The sequence below is a fragment of the Watersipora subatra genome, chromosome 2, assembly GCF_963576615.1.
Source record: "Watersipora subatra chromosome 2, tzWatSuba1.1, whole genome shotgun sequence".
NCBI lineage: Eukaryota > Metazoa > Bryozoa > Gymnolaemata > Cheilostomatida > Watersiporidae > Watersipora > Watersipora subatra.
This window is the reverse complement of record NC_088709.1, coordinates 20,914,132-20,923,939: the sequence shown is the minus strand read 5'-3', so window position 1 is coordinate 20,923,939 and position 9,808 is coordinate 20,914,132. Positions and strand designations below refer to the sequence as shown.

At 39.2% G+C, this 9,808-nt stretch overlaps 1 long non-coding RNA gene across 1 annotated transcript; it reads right to left on the bottom strand.

Moving 5' to 3' along the window:
- Positions 1-6,768: 6,768 nt before the first annotated feature.
- LOC137387320 (uncharacterized) lies at positions 6,769-8,365 on the bottom strand. Its single transcript, XR_010977891.1, has 3 exons — positions 8,252-8,365; positions 7,618-7,726; positions 6,769-6,849 (listed from the first exon to the last, which is right to left on the bottom strand). It is a non-coding gene; the product is annotated as an uncharacterized lncRNA (long non-coding RNA).
- Positions 8,366-9,808: the final 1,443 nt, after the last annotated feature.

Here is a 9,808-nt window from a genome sequence, read left to right as displayed (position 1 = left end):
CGACCATGCCGTGCACAACAGGAAGTCCCCTATGTCCTTGACCCGACAGCCTACTAACAAGTGGTATTGTAACATTCCCCTCGGACCCCCCACAGGTATATGAAGCTTAGTCAAACTATTATGCATACTACCAAATAAGCAATGACAAGCAAAGTAAAACAAATGAGCGTTAACTACTAATATGTATATACCGAGTATTGTTATGTAAGTAGAGTGTTGTTATGTAATCCACTGTTCAAGTGTCCAACTTATGATTGTCCGTGTATTGATATCCTGGCAGTCTACTCATAATTACTTAAGTGTCGTGGCATTCTGCTAACTCTTCCACTACGAGTCTTAGTTGGTACATTGTTTGTTGAAGCTGACTGAGAAGGGTCCGGAGGCTCAGCAACAGATATCCCCACATCTGCTCTCTCGCTTCTCCCACAAACCCTTGTCTGAGTCGAGAGTTCAGCAACAGATATCCCTTTATCTGCTCTCTCACTCCTCACACAATTCTGACGAATAACAGGTATTTGAACTTGAGTCGGGGGTTCTGCAGCAGATAACTGATCATCTCTTTCACCCCTCACACAACTCGGGCCCTCTTTGGTGGCTGCAGGCCTCAAATAACGTCGATTTCGTCTTAGCATTTTGCCTCCAGTTTCGACTATATATGAACGGTCAGAGCATATGCCTATAACTTTACCCCCATTCCAGTTTCTCTTGGTATACCTTCTCAAATCTTGAACATATACTGGTTGTCCTACATGAAGGACAGGTAAGTCTTTGGCTCCCACATCTGCTGTGCTTTGAAATTACCCCACTTCTTTCTATCCACTACATGTGTCCTACTTAGGATCTGGGGTATTAGAGACTGTATTGGTTGTGGAACCATGGCCCTAGTGCGCCTGCTGAACAATTTCTGTACTGGACTGCTCTCTGTAATGTACGAAGGAGTATTCCGCCACTCCAGTAGTGCTGCATATATGTTGTCAGCCTTGTCCAGCATGTTTTTCGCTATTTTAACAGCCGACTCTGCCTTACCGTTAGACTGTGCATGATACGGTGAAGATATGGTGTGCTGAAACCCCCAGTCACGTGCAAATCTGGCAAACATATCTGACGTAAACTGTGGTCCACCATCAGAGTGTACTATCTCCGGTATACCATGTCTCGCGAACTGCTCTTTCATAACTGTTATCACAGCTCCTGCCTCAAGATTAGGTAATTTGTTTATCTCGAAGTAGTCTGAAAAATAGTCCACCATAATCACATAATTTTCCTGTTTTCTTGTTTGAAACAAATCCATACCCAGCTTAACCCAGGGCCTGTCGGGTATCAAGTGAGGCCTCAGTGATTCTTTTGTCTGACTCCCTCTGTTGTCCTGACAGCCCTGGCACTCCCCAATTGTCTGTTTTATATCTGCTGTGATGCCGGGCCAATAAACACTATCTCTCGCTCATCTCAGAGTTGCCTCAATACCCTGATGGCTGCTGTGAAGACTATTCAGCACCTCCTTTCTCATGCTTTTTGGCAAAATTATTCGCTCTGCCTTATACAAAATGCCATTAAAGCTAGCAATCTCATCTCTAAAATTCCAATAGCTCCTCACTTTTGCATCCACCTCATCCTTGTGGTCTGGCCAACCCTGCTTCACCAACTGGCCCAATATCACCAGCTCTGCATCTCCACTGGTTGCTTCTCTCACCCTCTCTAATTTCCTATCACCTACTTGTGAACACTGTTCTGAATTAACAGTTTCAATCTCTAACGCTCGAACTTCCCATTTTTTTAGCTGAAACACCTGTTCTTGTCCCATATCTACTAAACTGTCACCCTTCAAAGGTGCTCTGAAAAGCATATCTGCTATCACCTGCTTGGCCCCTGGGCAATAGGTCACCTTGACATCATACCGCTGCAACATCAATCTCATCCTCTGTAGTCTCTTAGGTGTCTGTAGCAATGACTTTCGCATTATGGACTCTAAAGGTTGGTGATCTGAGTTAACTGTCACATCTGGGTGGCCATAAATGTATTGGTCGAACCGATGGCAACCATAGACCATGGCTAAGCACTTTAATTCAAGGGGTGCGTAGTTCTTTTCACATTTGGTCAATGAGCGAGAAGCAAAAGCAATTGGTTTTTTGTCCTGTAATAGTACTACCCCAAGCCCAACAGTGCTGGCATCACACTGCAAAACAATAGGTTTGGTATGATCAAAATAACCAAGGGTTTCACCACTCAGCGCCAACTGTTTCACATCTTGGAATGCTTTCTCCTGTTTTTGCTCCCACTTGAAGTCGGCCCCTTTGCTTAACAGTGCTCTCAGCCGCTCTGTAACCGTGGCTAGATTAGGCATAAACCTGCTAAGATAATTTGCAAAGCCTAAAAACCTCCGAAGCTCCTCTACTGTCTTTGGAGTTTGCATATCAACTATATCCCTTTGTTTGTTGGGATCTGCTTTCACTCCGCTTTCACATAAGATATGTCCTATGTATGGTATTTCTCTCAATCTTAATCTCAGTTTCTCTTTATTCAGCTTTAGCTCTGTCTCACGGGCCCTCTGAAGTAAAGTTACAAAGGTTTTATCGTGATCTCTCATTGCCTCATCTATATTCTGTCCTCGGCCCACTATCAACACATCATCTGCCACAACTGCTAATCCCTCAATACCTTCTAGCGCTACATTTAAACGTCTCTGAAACTCTTCTGGACTGCTACTCAATCCAAAGGGCATTCTTTTCCATCGATATCTGCCTTTAGGTGTCCAAAACGTAGTAAGGAAACTACTCCTTTCACTCAGCTCAATCTGCAGGAAACCATCCTTAGCGTCCGCCAACGAAAACACCTTGGCGTTCTTCAATGTTGGTAACACATCTTCCAAAGTTGGTAATGGGTAATGATTTCTTTGTATTGCCTTGTTGAGATCAGTTGGATCTAGACAAACTTGAATAGACCCTGACGGTTTCCTCATGGCCAGAAGGTTTGAAATCCACGGAGTGGGTTTGTCCACTTTAGCTATAATCTCCTGTTTTTCTAAAGCATCCAACTTTTTGGCTAGATCTGCCCTAAGCGCAAAAGGTATTCTTCTTGGCCTATTCTGAACAGGTCTGACAGATTCATCAGCTTCAATATCGTACTCCCCTGCTAATTTACCCAGGCCGGTGAAAACATCTTTGTATTGTTCTAAAGCCCATGCTATAGTGTCCGATTCCTTTCCTTCTACCAAGTCAACACATTCATTCACTGTTAGCAACTGCAACAATAGGCATGATTCCAAGGATAACAATGTAAGATTGTTGCAATCTATCACCTCAAACCTCAATATCACTGGCTTTTCAATGTTCATGACAGTTAAAGCACATCTACCCAATGATAGTTCCACTGTGCCATTGTACATGCTAAGCTTCGTCGAACTCTTTTGCAATGGCGGTTTGCCTAACTGCTCATAGGCTTGAAAGCTCAAAATATTACATGTAGCTGCTGTGTCCAGCTGAGTCTTTAGCCATTTTGGAGCCCTAATTCCCTCAGCTTTGACTTGTAGGTTAGTTACCAGTTTACGGCCTTTGCGCTGAACCCTGATTAGCCATGCATCCTCTGACCCCGAAGACATGTCTCCTTCCTTCATCACCATGTTCACCTGATCTTCTCTTAGTTCATCGACTAGTTTCACGCTTGCTTCATTTTTCTTTCGACAGACTCTTGAGAAATGATTCATTGTGCCACAAGCATTGCATGCTTTTCCAAATGCTGGACACTGCCGAGGAGGGTGTGATGTGCCACAGTACTTGCAATTACCTCTCGCTTTTGGTTCCTTCTTTATGACTACTGTGCTATCAACCGGTCGCGATGGACGCTTATACACCGCATGTGCTTCCTCATTCAGCTTAAGCCCTGCCATTTCTTTTTGAGTATCCTCTACTGTTCTGCAGATCTTTATAGCCTTTTCCAGATCAAGGTCTTCTTTTTCAAAGAGCCTTTTTCTCGTCCCCTCATCCGATAAACCCAAAGTGAGCGCATGCAAGATCCAATCCTCGGCTGCTTCTTTAAAGTCACAATACTCTCTTGCTTGCTTACGTAATGCTGTCAAGAATTGATCAACAGTCTGCTCACCTTGCTTCATTGTCAGAAATTTGTGTTTCGCTGCAAACAAATTCACTCTCGGCTTGCAGTAATCATCAAATGCTTTAACAACTGTTGCATAATTTTTGCGCTCTTCATCTGTCAGATTGAAATTGTCGTATATGTCAATACCTCTTGGCCCCACTGTGCGCAAGAGTATAACCAGCTTTATTTCATCTTTAGCTTTTGCCTTATCGTTAGCTGCTATAAACCAATCAAACTGTCTCTTGAATCTGGTCCACTGTGTCGCTAAAGTAGACGCCTCAGTTGTTTCTGACAACGGTTCTGGAAGCAATGATTCCATAATAATGAGTACTATGAATCACCGTAAATAGATGAAAGCGAACAACCACTATACTAAATAACCTACAAAAAAATTCAGGTCAAGGACTAAAAAAACTATATATATATATCTATCTATATAATATTCTTAATTATAAGAATGATACATGCAGTAGATGTTGTTGCTTATAAAAACGACACAGTCTACTATTTGCGCCTCAAGTAATACTGTGAGCGTCTGCGTGGGTATATCTAATAAGCTAGTAGTGATGTAGTCAATCAATAGCAACCATAATGAGTGCACGAACGAATGCTATGGGATGTATGTCTTTATGTATATATATCACCATAATCACTCTTCTACCCCTAATAGCGCTACTGTAATTGTATGTTGTTATAGTTCGTTGACTTCGTTATGCTCATAAGTAGGTTTGTTGACGAGATGATGAGTCGTGGTTGTCGCAGTAGCAGTAGATTAGTAGTCCATTTATTAGCTCCTTCAGCTCGTTGAATCCACACTATTATTTATCGTTATGTACTGTCTATTGGTCGTGAGTGTTAGTGAGACTGGTAATTATTGTTGCTAATCCTCTCCTGACACCATGTTTGGATGCGGCTAAATTGCAGGTATATTGTAAGTATATCGTAAGTATATAATAAAAGTATAATCTCTCAGCCCGACCATGCCGCGCACAACAGGAAGTCCCCTATGTCCTTGACCCGACAGCCTACTAACAAGTGGTATTGTAACAGCTTGTATGTTAGTGCTAAAACTTGTAGTCTAGGAGCAGAGTAACTCAATTGTGAGTTGTTATTATTTTTTTCAACTTATGCAATATGATGCGTGCAAAAGATTCTTCAGTATTTATATATTGCCTGTTTGAACGTTGCACTCTGTAACCTCGTTGCTTATATACTTTCATGTTTAAATTAGATCTCATCAAATGGCGGAGGCGTAATAAACAAGTCGATCATTGTTGCCATTGTGACAAGGAATTTCACAGACTGCGATTGGATGATTGGAACAAAACGTCATAATCCGCCAGAATGCTTAATAATAGCGGCCAAACTAGTAGCATGAGTTGCGTACACTGCGTGCCTGAGCTACTAACCTCAAGTGATTTAGTAGTTTTATCACCTCCACAGATAAAAACGGTAACTGAACGCGCTGACCATTATAGGTTCAACCATTTGGAACCATTTACAACTATTGCTAGGTAAGCAGAACTAATTAATTTCATGATCAAACCGAAGACATAGTTCGTTCACCGCGATAGCCATTAATTCATTGTCATTGAATATTAAGAACGATGTCCATATGAATATGATGATTCAATTACTATTGACTGATACTAAATTCAAAGCAACTAACAGATCATATCACAGACCAGATTTTACATGTGATGTGGTTAAATATTCCATTGTATCTTGCTGTTTTGTTCGTTTGAATTTGATGATCATGATGATCTATCAATCAAGGCCAATCTACATGATTTGAGCTGAAGACCTAACATTTTTGTTTGGGGGCCACAGAACATTTTTGTGTCAACAAGTGGAAGATGAGTTTTATGGTAGCTTAATATTTCTAGCATATTTGTGACATAGTCATTATTAATCCAGTCTCCTACTAATTATGCCGCCTGATCCCACAAATCATGGCTGGAGTAAAGACGATTAAGAATTCTGTGCAGTGGTTTCCTGATGGACACAGAGCAATTCCCAGGCAGTTTGTCCATTGAACTAGTTGCTCATGCAAAAAAGAGTAGATGTGAAAGCCGATGATAATGCAAAACTGCATCTTTAGTTTGCACAAGTCGATGTGTCTGCGTAGACTGCAGCAATGAAATGAACGACAAGGTTGAAGATGGTAATCATATGGACAGTGATGATGAGCTTTAAGATTTTATTTAATGGTTTTATTGAATACTTTGCAAAATACTTTCTAGAATCGATTGAGAGTTTCCGATGTATCATGATAAACAGACTGTGTACCTTGGTAAGCATGCTATATAATATAATTATCATACAATGTATCAAAATACACATACAAAGTCTTATGATATTAATTAATCATCCATAAAGTTAGTTGTCATCGAACATACTGCACCAATATTGTTTTAGCACACTACTCGTACAATAAATCTAAAACTAAGCAAGAGATTTCATATATGTCAGTTAAATAAAAAAGAAATAACATGTACCGAAGAAAAGCACTAAGAGAAGCATAATAAATACTTTATGCTTGTCACGTGTTGCTCAGCAATATAATAATTTCATTTAAAATATTAAACATTAAATTCGTTAGTCTGCGTCACAACCAGTGTACCCAATGAGGTATACAGTATAGCCTGTCAATCAGTAGTTGTACAGGTCCCATAGTTAAGAGTATGAAGAGGTTCCTGGCAGACCAGTGGATAAGATGATGACGAGAAATGTCTGTCATATTGAGTCCTTGGCGGCTGACTACAAAGTAAAAAATCACATCCATTACATACAATGAGTTCAAAATACAAAATTATCATAAAGACATATAAGAGCCTACATTTATGGTGCAATATTTATCCATCATAACCTATCAGAAAAAGACGATCTATCAAAGCATGTAGGTATAAATTTAAAACTTAAAAATAGGAAGAGGTACAGGACTGATTTTCACGTGTAGTCAATGTGCATAGCCCTACATGAAAGGAACAGATGTACACTCTTCAGCTCTTGACACAACAATATTTAGTTAACTCATACAACGCATACTTCTGTAAGGTAATAAAATTTTGATATGTGAGCACTATAATAATAAAATATAACTCAATAGATTAAAATACAATGAAATATATATTAATATATAGTGTCACACAACATAATGCGACACATAAATCCTATAAAACAATTTACTGCAACGCAGTTCAATACAACATAATACAGTTATTGTAATATAATACACCAGAATATAATGTAATAATACAGTATAAGATCTGCATGACACTATATAAAATTTTAAAACTAACCAAAATATCAGTTACATAATAATCATACAGCTGCATGAAGGTCATCAAAAGGCAACATGAGTTTGTAATGTGGCTGCAGGATGAACTGCAGTGTTCAACTCCAGGATGAACTCTTATTCAACATTTCAGTATTTAAACTTTGATAGTTTTTAGTGAGAAAGTTGGTAAGGACCGGCAGTCGAGAAGCTACGACGCTGTGTCTCACACAACAAGTCATTAAACTTACTGGTTGTTCAGGATGTGCCCTCTTCAAGTTTCTTCTATGGGTGAACTTAATGTAACAATTTTGATGCGCTTGAAGCACATCACCTCTGTCCATCAAATCTCTGAGTGCTCTATAAAACATTTCAGTTGTAGAGCCCACCTTTTTTTGGCTATGCCAAATACAAACTAGGGTCAGGGCTGGAAATGTGGCGAGTTATGGTTGGTGTCAATAACATAATATAATATCAAATCTGATTCATATAATAATCCACCGGGATCTAGTAGGCAGATCACACGAGAAGAAAGTAGTAAAAAATTAATAGCTTATTATTGAGTTGAATCTGAGCGTTTCCTCATGTTAGGTCTTCAGCTCAAATCATGTAAGGTAGATTGGCCTTAATTGACAGATCATCATGATCCTAAAATTCAAACGAATAAAACAACAAGATACAATGGAATATTTAACCACATCACATGTAAAATATGGTCCGTGATGACATTTGTTAGTTGCTTAGAATTTATTGTCAGTCAATAGTGATTTAATCATCATATTAATATGCACATCGTTCTTGATATTCAATAACAATGAATTAATGGCTATCGCGGTGAACGAACGAGGTCTTTGTTTGATCATGAAATTAATTAGTTCTGCTTACCTAGCAATAGTTGAAAATGGTTCCAAATCGTTGAACTTATAGTGGTCAACACGTTCGGTTACCGTTTTTATCTGTTGAGATGATAGAATTACTAAATCACTTGAGGTTAGTAGCTTGGGCACACAATGTACCCAGCACATTGCACTAGTTTGAGCCGCCATTTCTAAGGAATCTGGCGGGTTATGACGTTTTGTTCCAATCATCCAATCGCAGTCTGTGAAATTCCTTGTCACAATGGCAACAATGATCGACTTGTTTATTACGCCTCCGCCATTTGATGAGATCCAATTTAAACATGAAAGTATATAAGCAACGAGGTTACAGAGTGCAACGTTCAAACAGGCAATATATAAATACTGAAGAATCTTTTGCACGCATCATATTGCATAAGTTGAGAAAAATAATAGAAATTATTTTTATGACAGATAGGGTTGTCCTGCTCTCTGACTATTGCTTGAAAGCTGGTTCGTATCTCAAGTTTCTCGTACGTTGGAGTACTTGTAAGTTGAAGTATCACTGTATGTGAGATTTTTTATCAAGTTAATTCTAACTAGTTATACATGAGGATCTAGCTTATTTTAGGCTTGCCATGTCTTGCTAGAATAGTGGTTCCCAACTGGTGGTTCATGGACCCTTAGGGGTTCACAGGAGGTTTTGAGGGGGTCCACAGGCTGGTGCCAGTTTTGGTTTTTCTAGCTAGATATTTACAGCTATTTCTGTCATAGTGGTTGGATCAATGATATAAAATTCTAAAAGGATAAACAACGGCTATCATATGGGCGGGGTTTAATGCTCGAAATCTGTTGGGATTGTGCTAGCCTGGGTTTCTTGGCTAATGCAATTCCCACGGGGTGGTCGCATTGTCTTGTTAGGTTTTTGTGCCTAAACTTTTCCTTATGAGCGTCAATTGCTGGATAGTACCTGATTTCCGGTTAGTAGTACAAAACTATGCAACCTGTAACCAGCAATCACATAATTCTCTCTTTCCCTCTTCAATTTCAGCGATATACTAAGACCCATGGAAAATAAACACTTCAACTTACTTATTTTTACCAATTTTCAGATTGATAGGGGTCTTAGTATATGCTTAAATTTAAATATAATTCACCAGAAATTACCCAAACAATGGCCTTTTTTCCAAGTTTTTGATTAATATTTTTTCACCTATAACATAAAATGGCAGTTTTTTGTCGTTGTAACATGGTGTGACCTGGCCAATAAGATGGACAGCAGCAAAGCTGTACAGTTTAGTTTTCATACTCAAAATCTAAATGTAAAACCAAATTTGGGTTTTTTCACAATGTCGACTATTAATACCATGAATGCTTGTTAATGGCAGCTGACTGACCATAATTGTGATAATTTCTGGCAACTATATTTATTTGACAACATAATGAAACCAGCAGATCAGTAAAAGAACCAAATATGTTTATGAAGATAAAATCATTGAAGAATTTTGGCCTTCCATGACTCATCCACAGACAGCCAAACACGCCCTTCAAACTCTGCTCCCATTTGTGTCTGCATACTTATGCGAGTCCACTCTCTCTTCCATGG